The sequence below is a fragment of the Petaurus breviceps genome, unplaced genomic scaffold (genome assembly GCF_028583685.1).
Source record: "Petaurus breviceps papuanus isolate PSGF00001 unplaced genomic scaffold, PetGlider_PUasm1.0 188, whole genome shotgun sequence".
Taxonomy (NCBI): Eukaryota; Metazoa; Chordata; class Mammalia; order Diprotodontia; family Petauridae; genus Petaurus; species Petaurus breviceps.
This window is the reverse complement of record NW_027185804.1, coordinates 10,594,001-10,609,247: the sequence shown is the minus strand read 5'-3', so window position 1 is coordinate 10,609,247 and position 15,247 is coordinate 10,594,001. Positions and strand designations below refer to the sequence as shown.

The 15,247-nt window shown below is 39.2% G+C and overlaps 1 protein-coding gene across 2 annotated transcripts in view; it reads right to left on the bottom strand.

Moving 5' to 3' along the window:
- NAV2 (neuron navigator 2) overlaps positions 1–15,247 on the bottom strand; it is a 464,415-nt gene that overhangs the window by 211,507 nt on the left and 237,661 nt on the right. The gene's annotated exons all lie outside the window — the stretch shown is intronic.

Sequence of the window (15,247 nt, the reverse complement as noted above, 5' to 3'; positions counted from 1 at the left end):
ATGCACACTGATTTTAATATTACCTTCCATGAAACACAACTGAGAACCAATGTAGCATAATGGATAGAGAATTGACCTTGGTGTCATTAAGACTTGGGTTTAAGTCTTGTCTTGGACCCACAGATGGACAATGTCCTTTTGTCCATCTATGCCTGGGTGATACTTAATCTTTCAGTGCCTCAGGAAACTTTCTAAGGCTTAAGTTAAGAGCCCTAAGGTTCTTGGAGTCTTTCTAAGGGTCTAACAGATTGTTCTGTGACATTGCTGGAATTTCCACACTAGATTTTCCTTACACTGATAAAACCCACCCTACTCCCAACTAGACAAAAAAGAAGAAAGTACACAATTAAGAAGGTAAATTAGAATTAATTTTTAAAAATCATGTTATAAAGCTGACTATAAAATATTTTTAATATTATTTTTGAATATTGAGTCATACAAATCACTCAAACCTTCCCATTTTTTTCTCCCCCCCCCTTTTTAAAAGATAATAACTCTCTAAGAAGAGGTGCTGACCTGCATTGGTAAAAGGAATTTCCACACAAGGAGTTCCCTATAGAAATGAAATCACAGTTCTAGTAAAAAAAAAAAATACTCTTATCGGTATCAGTCCAGAAAGTAAAATGAGAAAGTATTCCTAGATCAGTTTTCAGTAGAGAGGAATATCCCCTAGGAGAAGAGACCCCAAATCCACACTCCTTTGACTTCCATGATACTTTTAGACAGGCACTGGGATCAAACTGGATTGCTTTCAACAATAAGTTGGTAAGAGCTGGCTATGTCCACATGGCTCCATCATAAACAGGGGAACATGAGGAATATTGCTTTATCCCAAAGCAAAGGCTTCCCCTTGGCTCAGAGCAAGCACTGCCCTTCCTAGAGGTTTGTTGTTTTTGGTTGTTTTTTTTTTTGTTCCGTCATTAAAGCCACAAAATGCTTTCAAATAAGAACTGGAGTTTACTTGCATTAGTATGTTTTCAAAAGTGGATTTCCATTACAGCAGAGGCTAACCAGTTTTTTTTTAAATAAAAAAAATATAATTACAGTCTCTTTATGCGGCAAACTTAAATGATACATCTTTATCTCCTAAGTGAATCCAGCTGGAAGAAAGGTTGGTGGCAGTTACTGTCGGCATCCTAACTACCCAAATTCCCCGCTTTCCCTGCTCTGACATAGGTACCCACACCCCGGACCTTAAGCCCAATCTTCTTCATTTTATATAGACAGTTCACAACTAAAGACAAAGCTTGAAAAAAAAAAAAGATTGCAATCCGATTACTTACCTAGCAGCAGTCACTTTCTCCATTAATGTTTGTCTTTGAGAACTTACCCTTCTGGAGACGCTGCACTCCCAATTGTCACAAATGTTTTCGGTTAAACTGCTCATGTTTCTAATTAACTTTTGTCATCCATAACTGTTTTACTCCCCAGGAGCCTGCTGGGGATTAACGGCATTTTTCTCCCTTTTTTTTTTTAAACCTATGTTTCTCTGCCCTCTAGCAACCAAGTACACCGTACATAGAGCTGCTTTTTATATTTTAAAAATAAACGGCTGTTGAGGGCTTGGGCTTTTTCTGAGGCAAGAGAAGTCTGGTGAGTCCAACACTGTAAATCATGGAGCTCTTGTAACCGCATAAGAACTGCTTCACTTCATTTTCAGAGGCTCAGGAAGATATAGCTCGGGTGTGATCCAAAACAGACCTCCCAATGTTTGAAAACATCTTCCCGACTTACTGGAGATTTGGATTTTAAGGGGAGGGGGCTAGATGTTCCCTGATGACAACCTCACGGGCATTCAGACCACAGGGTCTCTGAGTTTGGAAAGCCAAGAAAACAAATAATTCCTTTGGGAAACAGGAGAGGTTACCAAAAACCCAAGTTTGACACAAGCAGCAGGCTTTCCTAGTATTTGATAATTATTTCTAAATGATAGTCATTAATGGGGCAGGGCAAGTTTCTCATGAGACTTTTTCCATTTTTTTTTTTTACAAATATAAATAACGGAACCCCAGGACACATGATATTCAAAAAGAAAGTCAGATCACCAATATCAGGAGGAATAACCTATCACATTCGGTGCCAAAGATGGTAAAGCTACTCCCTCGGGGACCAGACCTTAAGAAGCTTTACTCCATATTACTCTCCTCTTCATACTCTATGGTCCATCCACATTGGTCTTCTTCATCTTCCTCATACAAGACCCTCCATCTCTTATGTCTGTGTCTTTGCACTGACTATCCCTCATAGAGTAATGTACTCCCTCCTCACCCTATCTTAGAATTCTAGTTTCACTCAAGATTCAATTCAAACCCTACTTTCTATGCCAAAACTTGACTTCTCCTTCCAGCTGTTTCTCCCTTCCCCTAACTGCCCTTCCCTCTCCCCAACTACCTTGTGTCTATTTTTGTAGGCATGCACCTACTCTGTTTCTCTGAAGGAGTGTGAGCTCTTCATGGGCAAAGAAGTTTCACTTTTGTCATTTTATCTTCAGATCTGGCCCATAAAAGCTGTGGAATAAGTGCTTGTTGACTGAATACATCAATCCTGCTCTCACCTCAGTGCCACTGACAAGTGCTGTCTCCAATATTGTCTTGGCTAGAATTTGTGGCAGTATGACAGTTCCCATGTGACTTAATGGTACCATCATGTGGTACTGAATGTGCACTATGGCTTCATAAAATCAATGGCCACAGGTCTCTTGAGACCACTCTTTGCCTAATGAGGAACTGACTACGCCTTCCCCAATGACTGTGATCTCTAGACTGCATGGAATTACATACCCTTAATAGAAGCCACATGAGATAACCATGTGAGAGTCTGTTTTGAAAATTGATCGGGTAATTAATTAATTGTCTACTTTTTAATAGTCATGGTAACTGTTGTTGAACTCATATACATACAATTTTAAACAACTAAAAAAATTTAAAATAGTATTGCATTTTTAATATATTTAAAATAGTATTTTATTTTCCCCAATTACATGTAAAGATTATTTTTAACATTCATTTAAAAACATTTTTGAATTCCAAATTTTCTCCCTGCCTCTCTCATCTCTCCCCTCCCCAATATGGTAAACAATTTGATATAGGTCATATGTGTGAGATCATGTAAAACATCTTTCCATATTAGTCATGTTGTGAATGAAATACACACACACACACACACACAGTGAAAAATAGTATGCTTCGATCAGCATTCAGACTCCAGTTCTTTCTCTGGAGGTGGATAGCATTTTTCATCATGAGTCCTTTGGAAATGTCTTGGATCATTGCATTGCAGAGAACAGCTAAATCATCCACACTTGATTTTCATATAATATTGCTATTACTGTGTACAATGATTTCCTGGCTGAGCTCCCTTCACTTTGCTTCACTGAACCTATATATTTGGAGACACTGTATTGGTAACTGCAAGTGGTTTGTTCAAGCTCTAATATGATAGCCTTCAGGAACAGGTAGGTAAGTGCTGGACACAAAAGAAAGAGAGAGGCAAAGCAGACATTTAAAGAGGCAGGCAAAGTACTCTAAGTCGTACCTGGCAGTCCTGTGTATTTGTGCCAAGGAATGAAGGCAACTGACCAAGGCTAACACATGTCTAGTCTGTTCTCACTCAAATCAGAAGGGTATCACTCCCACTCCTCCTTCCTTGGGTAAGCAATGTGGTAGGTCTGAAAAAAAATGTCTCCCTTTGTTCTGTAGAACTCATTTATAGCTATTACAATCTCATATGTGATTACTGGAATATAATATAACATAACCACATATTGTAATACTTCAAAGGAAGACTCGTAGATGAAGGTAGTTTCCAGATCAGTTTAATTATTAGATTGATTGGTCAATAAGGTTAATTTCTAGATTTTTGTTAGACTGTTGTCAGTAACTTCCAATGGAGATGCCCATTGTGCTAATTCCAGTCTTTATCACCTCTTACCAGCCTCCTGATTGGTCTCCCTGCCTCAAATCTCTCTTCTCTCCAGTTCATCTTCCACATAACTGACAGAGGGGTTTTCCTAAAATAGAGATCTAACCATGTCACCTCCTTACTCTAGATGCTTCTGGGGTTCCCACTTTCCTTTAGCATAAAATATAAAGTCCTCTGTTTGCCATTTGAAGTATTTCAATATCTGGCTCTTAGCACAATGCTCGGTGCATACATATATAAAATACTTATAGGTTGACTGGCTATAACATTTACTGATGTTTCTGTATGTAACAACTCTTAAAATGTTTATTGATTTATCATATATAAGTCTCCTTTACCCTATACTGTAGCCAAGCCATGCTACTTGCTATTTCCCATAGAGAACGCTCCATCTTGTTTGTCTTTGCAAAAACAGTGCATAGAGTGCCAGGTCTGGAGTTGGGAAGACTCATCTTTCTGAGTTCAAATCTGGTTTTAGAAACTTACTGGCTATGTGACCCTGAGCAAGTTACTTAACCCTGTGTGCCTCAGTTTCCTCATCTGTAAAATGAGCTGGAGAAAAAAATGTCAAATTATTCCAGTATCTTTGCCAAGAGAATCCCAAATGAGGTCATGAAGAGTTGACACAACTGAAATGATAAGAAAAACAGTAAGACCTGGCATAAAATCCCTCTCCTTCTGCCTCTCAAACTTTCTAGCTTCCTTCCCATCTCAGTTCCAGCGTCAACTTCTACACAAGGGCTATCCTGATATCCCACCACTAGCTTCTAGTGTCTTCTAGTCTCCAAAATGGCTTTTAATTTTGTGCGTGTATTTTGTGCTTATTTATTTACATTCTCTTTCCTCTATTCAAAGGTAAGCTCCTTAATCTACATATCTCTAGCACAGTTGTAGTTAGCTTAATAAATGCCTACTGAATTGAATTCCTTGGAAGGACTTTATAAGGTGTAGGCAGAAGTAAGGAAAGTATAGAAGATGTTCCAGTAAGGTGTACCTATTATTGTTTTTCCAAGAGACAGGACATCTACCCTCAGGGATTAAAATCTCTCTACTTGAATATCTTTTCTCTTGTGGCATTGTATATGTTCAAAGAGCATTTACTTAGCCTTTACAATCATTTGAACATTACAGATCTACCTGAGAGAACTGGCCATTGATTTATAGATCCTCAGCTCACATGGGAAGGAATAGAGACACAGAATATTTCCTCTTCTGCTTTTAGGAAGACCAGGATGAGAACTCAAGAGTTCCAGAATTTCCACTTGCCTCTTTAGACTTTAAGACCCATGTCTATGTCCCCTTGACCTGAGACTCATGCCAATGTATAAAGCTACTAGAGCTAAAATGACCTTTAGAATGGAGTGAGTTGATGGTTTTTGAGCTGAAGGCTTATGACCTGGGGGTCATAGCTTCTCCTCCAATGTTCACCCCTTGATTTTGATAAAAGACACAAACCTGTCATGTGATCATGGAATCCCTTAATATCTAGATATCAGAAAGAGCTCATCGTCATGAGCTATCCTTCAAAGGTCAACTGGAACAGATTCTCACTAAATTGACTATTTCATATAATAACACACATACGCAATCACACAGATCTTTGCAACAACATCAACAACCCAGCAGACTGCTGTTTGAAGGCAATTCTTCTCATTGGAAAGCTGGCATTCCCCTCCCCTAAGTGTTCCAATTTGTTGTGCCCTTTGCTATATTAATGAAGCAGGATATTACTATACCAGAGAGATCGCTGGATTTTTTATTCTGTCACTAAACCACTTAATCTCTTTGAGAATTTGTTTCCCCATTTGTAAAATGAGAGAAGTTACTTTAGGTATTTTTTCAAATACCTAAACAGCAGACCTAAGGCTTGGCTGTGGTCAGTGCTTTTCCTCCATTTTACCTAGGAAATTTATGACATCATTGGCAGTCCAAAGTTTGACAGATTCATTCTTTAACTCTAAATATGTTGACCCTCCAAAGTTCACTTAATATTTAACAGTTGATGAATAAAAATGATAGATTCAACTCCAGGAAATTTACACACAACTCCAAAAGTGCCAGAAACATTTTAAACAAAACTCCAAGGGGTTTATTTTCAAATCAATAGAACTACTTTCCCTGATATCTATCAGGGTCTCTCTCTCTCTCTCTGTATGCATGTTTGTATATGCATGTATATAAATATATACTTTCTCTATCAAGAATAGAGAATAAATACATTTCTCAGTTCAAAAATTTTATCTGAGATAAATTCTGAAGCTGCAAGGGGTTGGGGGAGAAAAAGGAAAGAACAATGCAAATGATGAAGAAACATTTGTAAAAAGTCATATACATTCTCTTTCACAGGTACAGTGGATAATGTAAGGGATCTCGAGTTAGAAAGTCTCAAATTCAAATCTTATCTCTGACACTTTAATGCCTATGTGATTCAGAATGAAATCTCCTGCTCAGTTTATACCTCTGGCAAAACAGGGATAACAATAACACCTCCCTCACAGGAGTACTGGGTCAAAAAAGAGATTTGTATAAAGCCTTTTTCAAATCTCAAAGCACTATATAAATGCTAGCTATTATTAAATTCAGAATAAATTATAAAGGCCCAATCAGGGTTGAAGGGAGAATGAACCCTAACCTTCAGCTTGTACAGTTGATTTACTAGTTAGATTTATTTTCCTGATACTTTTTTTAAATTTCTCACATGTATCACATGTTTGGAAAAATGATTGGATCTGCTTGGATGAGCATTTTTTTTCCCCCAAAACAAAACGAAAACAAAATCTTGTGCCCTCGAATAAATGTCACCCCCAGCTCACTTTCATTCAATCAAGGCCAGAGACAGGCTACCTTTAGGCAAAGGTTCTTCCTTCCCTTTTCCCTCTTTCTGTTAAGACTAGAGGTTAATCCTCCAGAAAGGAATGACCTGCCTTAACCTTCACTTACAATAACCAAAAATACATTCTAAATGAAAATACTGTCTAGGTTGGATAAATAAGCATTTCTTCTCCCTTCCCACCTCCACCCCCCGACCTTTCCAAAGGCAAACGCTGGCCCCAAGTTTATTTTGTTCCCAGCATTTCAGTTAGGCATACGTTGGTGGTCTGGTCGAAATGCCAAAAGGCATCGCCCGATAAAGTATCCTGTACCGGCTGATCTGTGCTCCCAACGAACATTCCTATTACACTAAGCCAATCCTTGAGGAAGGGGAACCCCCCCCCTGTCCGTGGAGGCTTCAGGCTTAAATCTCCTACTGAACTCTTTAGGAAAGGGGCTTGATAATTGGGACTGGAGAAAATGTTTGCAATTTCCTATAATTTGTCAAGCTGTCAATCTCAGGCATGCAAATTTGTTAGAATAATTGAAACCAGTTTTTTTTTTTTTTGTCTTGTTTTGTTTAAGAGCATGGGTTACATACAGAACTCTAGATGGCAGATTGGTTTTTAGGATGCCTTCCTGTTACCCAGGTCAATCCCTTTAGCATTCATCTTTCAATTCCAAAATTCCAAGATACCTGAAATGTACGAGTTCTTTATTTCACAGTTCTAAGAAAGAAAATGGTTTTTCACAAAGCTGGTGGTGTGACCGCACTTTTTGCTTCAACAGATTCAACAAAAATCTATTAAGTAGCTACTGTGTACAAAGTACCATGTTAAGAGCTGGGGGAGATAAAAAGTTGAGACACGGCAAACATCTAACTATAATATACAACACTACTCAAGTGGAACATCAGTTCTGAATTTTCCTCTACTGACAGATGCTGCCCATACTCTGGAAAATCTTTTCTATTCCCTCCTCCAAAAGTTTCCTGCAGACGATAAATGAATTTAAATGCATTATACTTTATTCCTTTTCTTAAACTTATATTGCTATGGCCTGCTTCTCCTCTTCCCCCTTCACTGCGCCCCCATTTCACAAGGAAAAGAGATAGAACAGAAAAAGAAGACATGAGAAAGACCATAAGGAGACAGGTAGGAAGATGAAGAGATGATTCATTGGAAGGCAGAGATGGGCAGTACAGGTTAATTCAATTAGGTCTTCTTGGGCAGGTCCCTTCTCTCTAGGCCACTTTTACTGTTGTATCAAATAAAGTCTTGGGATTTTTCTTATGGGGTATGCTTGTGAACCTGCTACCTGTGGAGATAAAGCCGATGTGGAATAAGTCTGGCACCAATAACACAAGATGTCCCCAAAGTCTTAGTGTTGTTTTAAGCTATGAAAGCTGAACTAACCATTTTGGGGCCATCCTGAGTACTGAGCCCTTGAGAGCCGTGGGGACTGACAGGCTGCCTAAAGAGGAGAGAATCAGGCCAGGTGGGAAACTGGGCAGGTGAAACTTCCATGAGGATGGACAGTGGGACTGGCCCTGTGAATGGCTACTGTCCTTCCAGCCTCTGTGAGATAGTAGCATAAAAAAAAAAAAAGGTTTTCTAAGGCCCATATTTCTGCTCTAAATCCATGATTCTATGGGACTAAGACCCGGTTCTCATTCTGTCTAATGTCACTGATGGTCAGAGGCCAAGCTGGACTAGAATCCAGGTGTCCTGATTCCTATTCTAGGGCTTTTATTACTTTGCAGCTGCCTGTCTTGTGTATGTGGTGGCAATAGCCCCTGGGGATATGAGGGATGGGCCACCTGAGATACAGGACTCATGGGAAACTGTGGCCATTGAATAAACAAACAAAAATTAGAAACCAGAGTAAGGTACCTATACTAGCTCTGAGAAATAGGCTATCAGGGCTGTAAAAGGAGAGAGAAAACTATTGGAATCAAAACACTCTGAAGGAAACTTGGCAGAGTCCAAACTCCTGATTTGGGTAGAACTGTACCCCTTGAAGTCTCTGGTACTTTGGAAATTTTTTACCAAGGAAACAACATGTCCTGAGAGTAACTCATTATAATATCCTGCAGTCACATGACCTCGTGCAAATCCTTTCCTTTCTCTAAATTTGGATTTCTTCATCTGTCAGTTGAGGTGGGTTAGAGTAGAAGGCAGGAATTATTAACCTGGGGTCTGTGAACTTGATTTTTTTTTTGTATATACATTGATAACTGTATTTCAATATAATTGGTTTCCTATATATTTTATTTTATACATTTAAAGACATTAACCTAAGTAGCAGTCCGTTGACAAAGGGTTCCGTGAGAATAAGAACACTGGGCAGGATGAGTGCTAGGTTCCTTTCTGAAAGTTCTATGGGTGACACAGGAAATGCTTCCTTAAATCAATCATAATGTCTCCCTGTTACAAAAGCAGCCCCATTATTTCTTGCTCTGTCCTTAGTGAAAATAGAACAGCTGCTGTATGTCACTCATAGGCTATTTCTTAACATGCCTGACGACTGTAATTAGGTACCACCAGTTACCCAGCCTTTACTCTCAGCCATTTCCCAACCTTGTAATCATTTTTGGTTGCTTTCTTGAAAGCTGAGAAGAGGTCATGGTAACTAAGAAGGCTGACAGAGTCGTGTTTGTTTGCTTTAAGATTTAAGTTCTTGGTGGACAATTTCCTATAACAGTAAACCGACTTTGTTTCCCAGATAAGTACTCAGGCATCCCATTGTGGCATGCTCATAGAACAGAAATGAATTTAGACTGAAAAGTGCATTGCCTTGATTCTCTTTTTTATGGTACTCACAAGATTTTCAAGTTCCCCTCTCTGACTCTTCAATTTCAGAAAAAACATGAGGCCTTGATATTTAGAGCTTGTTTTTTTAATGACAAAGTAATTTTTAAACTAGGTGGATTGCTTTGAACACAGTTCAATTAAATATACTTTTTTTTTAATCTTCCAGGTCTTATTTGAGAGCTACAAAAATCACAATCTACCTGGGGATAAAAAAATCAAACAAACCATGCACAGATAAGCAAATTCAAAATGTAAATCCATACGAGATAAATGCAAGTTGATTTATTTTGAGAGGGAGAGGATACTAACAACTGATAGGAGGGAAAATCTCATTCAAATTAGGTGAAATCATGGCTAGGTAATGAGATCACTTGATTCTCAGCTGGTGGCTATCACTATAATAGAAAACAAGGAAATAATGTTTGCCAAATAGTTTCCTTTATATATTTTCCAAATAGTTATCCAAAGTTAGCAACAGGGTTCCTATTAATAATGCAGGAACTGGTAAGCCTCAACCAAATGCAACTGCCTGGAAATTCATCTATATTTCAAAGCCCGAGTCAGACCTTGTACTAATATTTTTTAATGGAAAGTAAATACTTAAAACTCCACCAGAAACCTAACATTAAACTACATACTTTAAAAATCTTTCCACTTTGTTTCTATAAGGAAAAAATATTACTTAGTTTCTAATGTACAAAGATTCTACAAAGTTATTCTTTTCCCAATAGCCCATTTTTATTCCTTTGTTTCTTGAGGCTATATCATCAAGTTCCCTCCTTTCTCTCTTGAAAATGCTCAGAATAGCATAAAAAAAACCCTAAAGAATAGACTGGAAGAACAGACATTTTTATATCGATATCACTATTTCTCTATCTAGGACCATATATGGCTATTAAAAAAGTCCTGAATCAACTGTACAAAACTTTTCTCCCATTCTCCAATGGTGTCTGAAATTTCACAAAGGAATTGTAAACACTGCACAGTGTGCCAAACACTGTCCTTTCGGGAGGTCACCATACCCAGCTAACAATTCCTTGGCAGAGAAAAACACTGTACAGTCCTGGAAATCCTTCTTAACACAATATTCTTGGCTGAGGAGTTCTGGCATGGGGCAGCCCCCAGCATCCTCCCCTCCATCCCCACCAAGGACAAAGCACAGCCACCTCAGATTTTCTTGGGGCAGAATTCTCTAGAGCAGAATTCCCGAAGTAAAAGGGGAAGGAGCTAAAAGATCTTAACATATCAGAGAGGCTACTTATTGCAAAAAAAAGGACCTATAGTAATAGTCAAAGCCCAAGAAATGTATATCGTGAAACCAATTTCTTTGTTTGCTGTCTATTCTTCCTTTACGGATCTCTGGAGGAGGAGGATGTAACTGGTTCCATTTCTACCAAATTTCATTGGCAGCAAAGGGCAACAACTCAAAACGTGTAAATGTCATTTACTGTAAAGATTCATTACATATGGTAGATTTCATATCTTCTGATAGAAGTAAACAAGCTGACACCTTTGTGTGAAATTGCACTATGGTTCAACACAGAATATGCTTTGATGATATGTACTGTGTGTATTTTCTTTTCTTTTTTTTTCCAGTCAAAGAAAAAACAAAGTTTATTAAAGATTCGCCATTTTGGGTAGAATCATAAGAAGACTAAACATTTGTGCCGCTTGTATTGACAAGCTGGTCAGACTGTATCTCAGCTAGAATGAATCTGAGCCCCTTCATGGAGGCAAGATGCATCTTATATACAGAAAGATTGTGGGAGGAATCTAGGGGTGGTTTGGAGTGATGAGAGGAGGGGTCCAGGGAGGATCTTAGAGGGACTGGGGTGACTAGAGGAAAGATGGCAGGAACCTACAGAATGGGATTAAGGGTGGGAAATGCCTGGGAGCCCTGTGTATTTTCAACTTTAAATCCAGTTAAAGCATACCTGTGTTCCAAGGACTCCTACTGCCTTCATTGAAAGCTATATGAAATGATATGTGACGGAAATATGACCACAGAATTTAGTGGTGCCCCAGCATCCCCTAAACCGAAGCTTTCCCTCTAGTGAGATGAGAACCCACAAGTCCACTGCTTGGGTCCTACAACTGTCTTCATTTCATTTAAGTGGGCCCAGCCTGCATCTGCAGGTGTTTAGTACAGTGAGTACCAAAACACTTTAGAAGGGTTTCAAGTAGCATAAGTTTCAGAGCCGATTCATCAGAATGAGAGCTCTTTGGAAGCAGGCCTGTTTTGCTTTCTTCATTGTATCTCCAGTTGTTGGCATAGGACTTTGCATATAGTGAGTGCTTAATAGAAGGGAGTTTCATTCATTCAGAGTTAACCCTAAATTTAAGGTTTGAGGAAAAAAAAAGCAATGCTTCAAATGTCTTCCATGATGACATAGCAAGAGCCAAATGGTCCTACTGACCTGTCCTTCCAGTTCTTCCTGACTGTGTCTTTGCATGGGCAAATTGCTATTACTATTGAGGGCACCACCATTCTCCTGTTCACCTACGTGGGCAACCTTGGTGCCATCCTCGGTTCCTAACTCCCACCTATTTAATATGTTCAAAATTGAAACCATTGTCCAGTCTTGCCATTTCCCATTGCAGCATTTCAGGTATAAATGTCCTTCTGTCTCCATTGATACAACTGTCGCATGAGTCTAAGCAATCTTTCCCTCTCTGCTGGGTTATTACAACAGTCCTTTTCTAATTGTTTCTTTTTTTTTTCTGTTTCAAGTCTCTTCCCTCTCCATTTTACCCCAACTCTGCCTTCAAAGTCATTTTCCTATAATGTAGCTCCTACTATGACATTCTTCCCCTCATCAAGCTCCAGTGACTCCCTCTTATATCTAGGATCCAGTAGTCAATCCTATTCAAAGTTTAAAACTCTTCACAAAAGGTAGGCCACTTCCTACCTTTTCAGTACTTCCTCAGCTCCCTCACCCAACTACACAGGCCTACTAGCTTATTGTTGTTGAGTGGTTAGCCATTTCCTTCTCCAGCTAATTTTATAGATGAGGAAATGGAGGCAAACGGGACTCAATGACTTGCCTAGGGTCATATGTCTGAGGCCAGATCCGAACTCAGGAAGATGAGTCTTCCTGACTGTGCTTTGCTTATTACCCACTCTGCCATGCCACCTATCTGCCATTTTCAAAGGAGATCATAAGTATAAAACATTTAGCACAGTGCTTGGAACATAGTAGGTTCTTAATAAAGGCTTGTTCTTTTCCGCTTCCCCTTGACCATCTCCATAACTTTATAGTGACTATCCCACAAGTGTGGAATGCTGTCCTTCTTCACCTGGGCCTCCTATAATCTCCAGATCCCTACAAGGCTCAGCTCATGTGCCATTGCCTACATGCAGATTCAAAAAATCTTAGTTTTAGAGAAAGAAGAGATATTAGAGGTCACTGAGTTCAGCCTCCTCACTTTAGAGATTAGGGATTGAGGCCCGAGAGATTAAATAGCATGTCCAAAGTCAAGTAAGTCAAACAGTCAGAGCCAGGAGTTGGATGGACTCAGAGTCTCTGGCTCCAAAGGTCCAGGTTTGAGGGCTCCCCTCTCCCATCAGATTATTTTGCATTGAGTTTGGATATTTTAATATTTACTTTGCTGTCCTCTCTCCACCCCCATCCTAGTCAAATATGAAAGAAACGATTATTAATAACCAATGATTTAGGGAGATTCATAGTTCCCCTTTTTCTAAAGTTCTCAATTTAAAGCTCTGTCTCTGAATGTTGAATTAACTTTCTCCACAACGTGGTCAGACCCCACCTAATTTAACAAGGAACTTAATCTAAGGTGTGGAAGCCCATTGTGTTCTACTCAGATTTGGGGGAGATAAATTCTTTGATTGGATTGCCAAAGACACATACACATACACACACAGACACAGACACAGACACAGACACACACACACACACACAGAAAGTCCATCAGAATAGGTCTACCTCTCATCATAAAATTCTTTCCCTCATTAATTGTGAACCAATCAGAGTAGACTGCCACTCTCAGGAACACTCACTCTTCCAAGGGCATATATGAAGACAACCCCAAGAGGGGTCTTTGGCATTTGAGGCTGCCATTGAACTCTTATTAATAAAATGCTAGCATTATTAATAAAATGACTAATTACCCAGAAACTCTGTCTCTTCAACTTTTTAAACACCACAGTTATAAGCTCTTTGAGATCAGGCGCCATAGTGCCTGGCACCAAGTAAATCCAAAATAAATGCTTGTTAAAGAAATAAATGGACAGACACATTGGTACTCTAGCTGTGCTACTAAAATTGTCACTGGGCTGTCACTATCACCACACAGTTACTCATTGATAAGAGAAGTTTTTCCATCTCACTTTAAATGGAAACTGTAAGAAGCATTATTAACACAAAAGAAGAATCACAGGGGTACCTCATCTAGTTCTGCTTCTTTATTTTACTGTTGAGACAGTTTAATGACTTGCCTAAGGTCACCCAAGTAGTAAATGATGCAGCTGGAATTCAAATCCAGGTTCTCTGACTCTGACTTTCCACTATCAAATTCTGCCCTATCAGGATTGAGACAAGTAAGTGTGACCATAATGAGGTGTGGAAAAAAAAAAACCCAAACAACTCTTGTCTCACCATAGAACTGTGCCAGAATTTTGATCTTTAAGAGGAAGCGAAAAGACCTGGAAATGGGGAGTGGGGGTGGAGAGAAGGGGGGAGCACTACACTCTTGTTTCATTGAATAATCTTTCCAGCCTTGTCTATCCAGAGACAGTGGAAATTACAGACTAATCCAGTCTCTAAGGAGAAAAACAGAACTTCTTGAAAAGGCTATTCAAAAAGGAAGGGAGATATCTGGTTTAATAGCAAGGGAAGTCAGTAGTACAGGGTCTGTTCTTTGAAATTAGACTGTTTTTAGAAAACATAAACTTGCTATTAATCTTTCTGAGTAAACAAAATGCAAACTGCACAGGGTTGTTGTGGTTTAGTCAATTAGTCGGGTCTGATTCTTCTTGACCCCCATGTGGGGTTTTCTTAGCAAAGATACTGGAGTGGTTTTCCATTTCCTTCTCCAGCTCATTTTATAGATGGGGAAACTGAGGCAAACAGTGACAGTGAAGTGACTTGTCTAAGGTCACACAGCTTGTCAGTGCCTGCAATCAGATTTTAATTCAGATCCTCCTGACTCCAGGGCTGGTGCTCTATCTGCTATGCCATCTAGCTGCCAACTGCACAGGACCCCTGTTCAAATCCCAACTCTGATACTGGCCATGTGACCTTATACAAGTAAATCAACTTCTCTGGGTCTCAGTCTCTTAATCTGTAAAATAATGGGGTGCAACTAGATGGCTTCTGAGGTCTTTTCCAGCTCTGAACCTATGACATTATAATCAAAGATCACAAATTGGCAAAAGAGCCAGCTCAGAACATTTTCCTGGGTGACCCACATAGAACCCATGCAGCTGAGCTTGGTTACTGAACACTATATAAGATGTCACTGTGCCTATGTGTGTAAACAAATGCTGAAAAAATTTCCAGGTATGTACAAATATCAGTATGGTTGGCACGGCACAGATCAATATTCTAGGTGTTTTGCCAGAGTTGGGCATTTAGATACTATCTCAATTAGGATTTCTGGAGTTCTCTACTGACTGCTTTCTCCTTAATAGGAAAGTAGCATTCTTCCTCCCTGAGAAAAGAATCAACAGTGGCAGATAG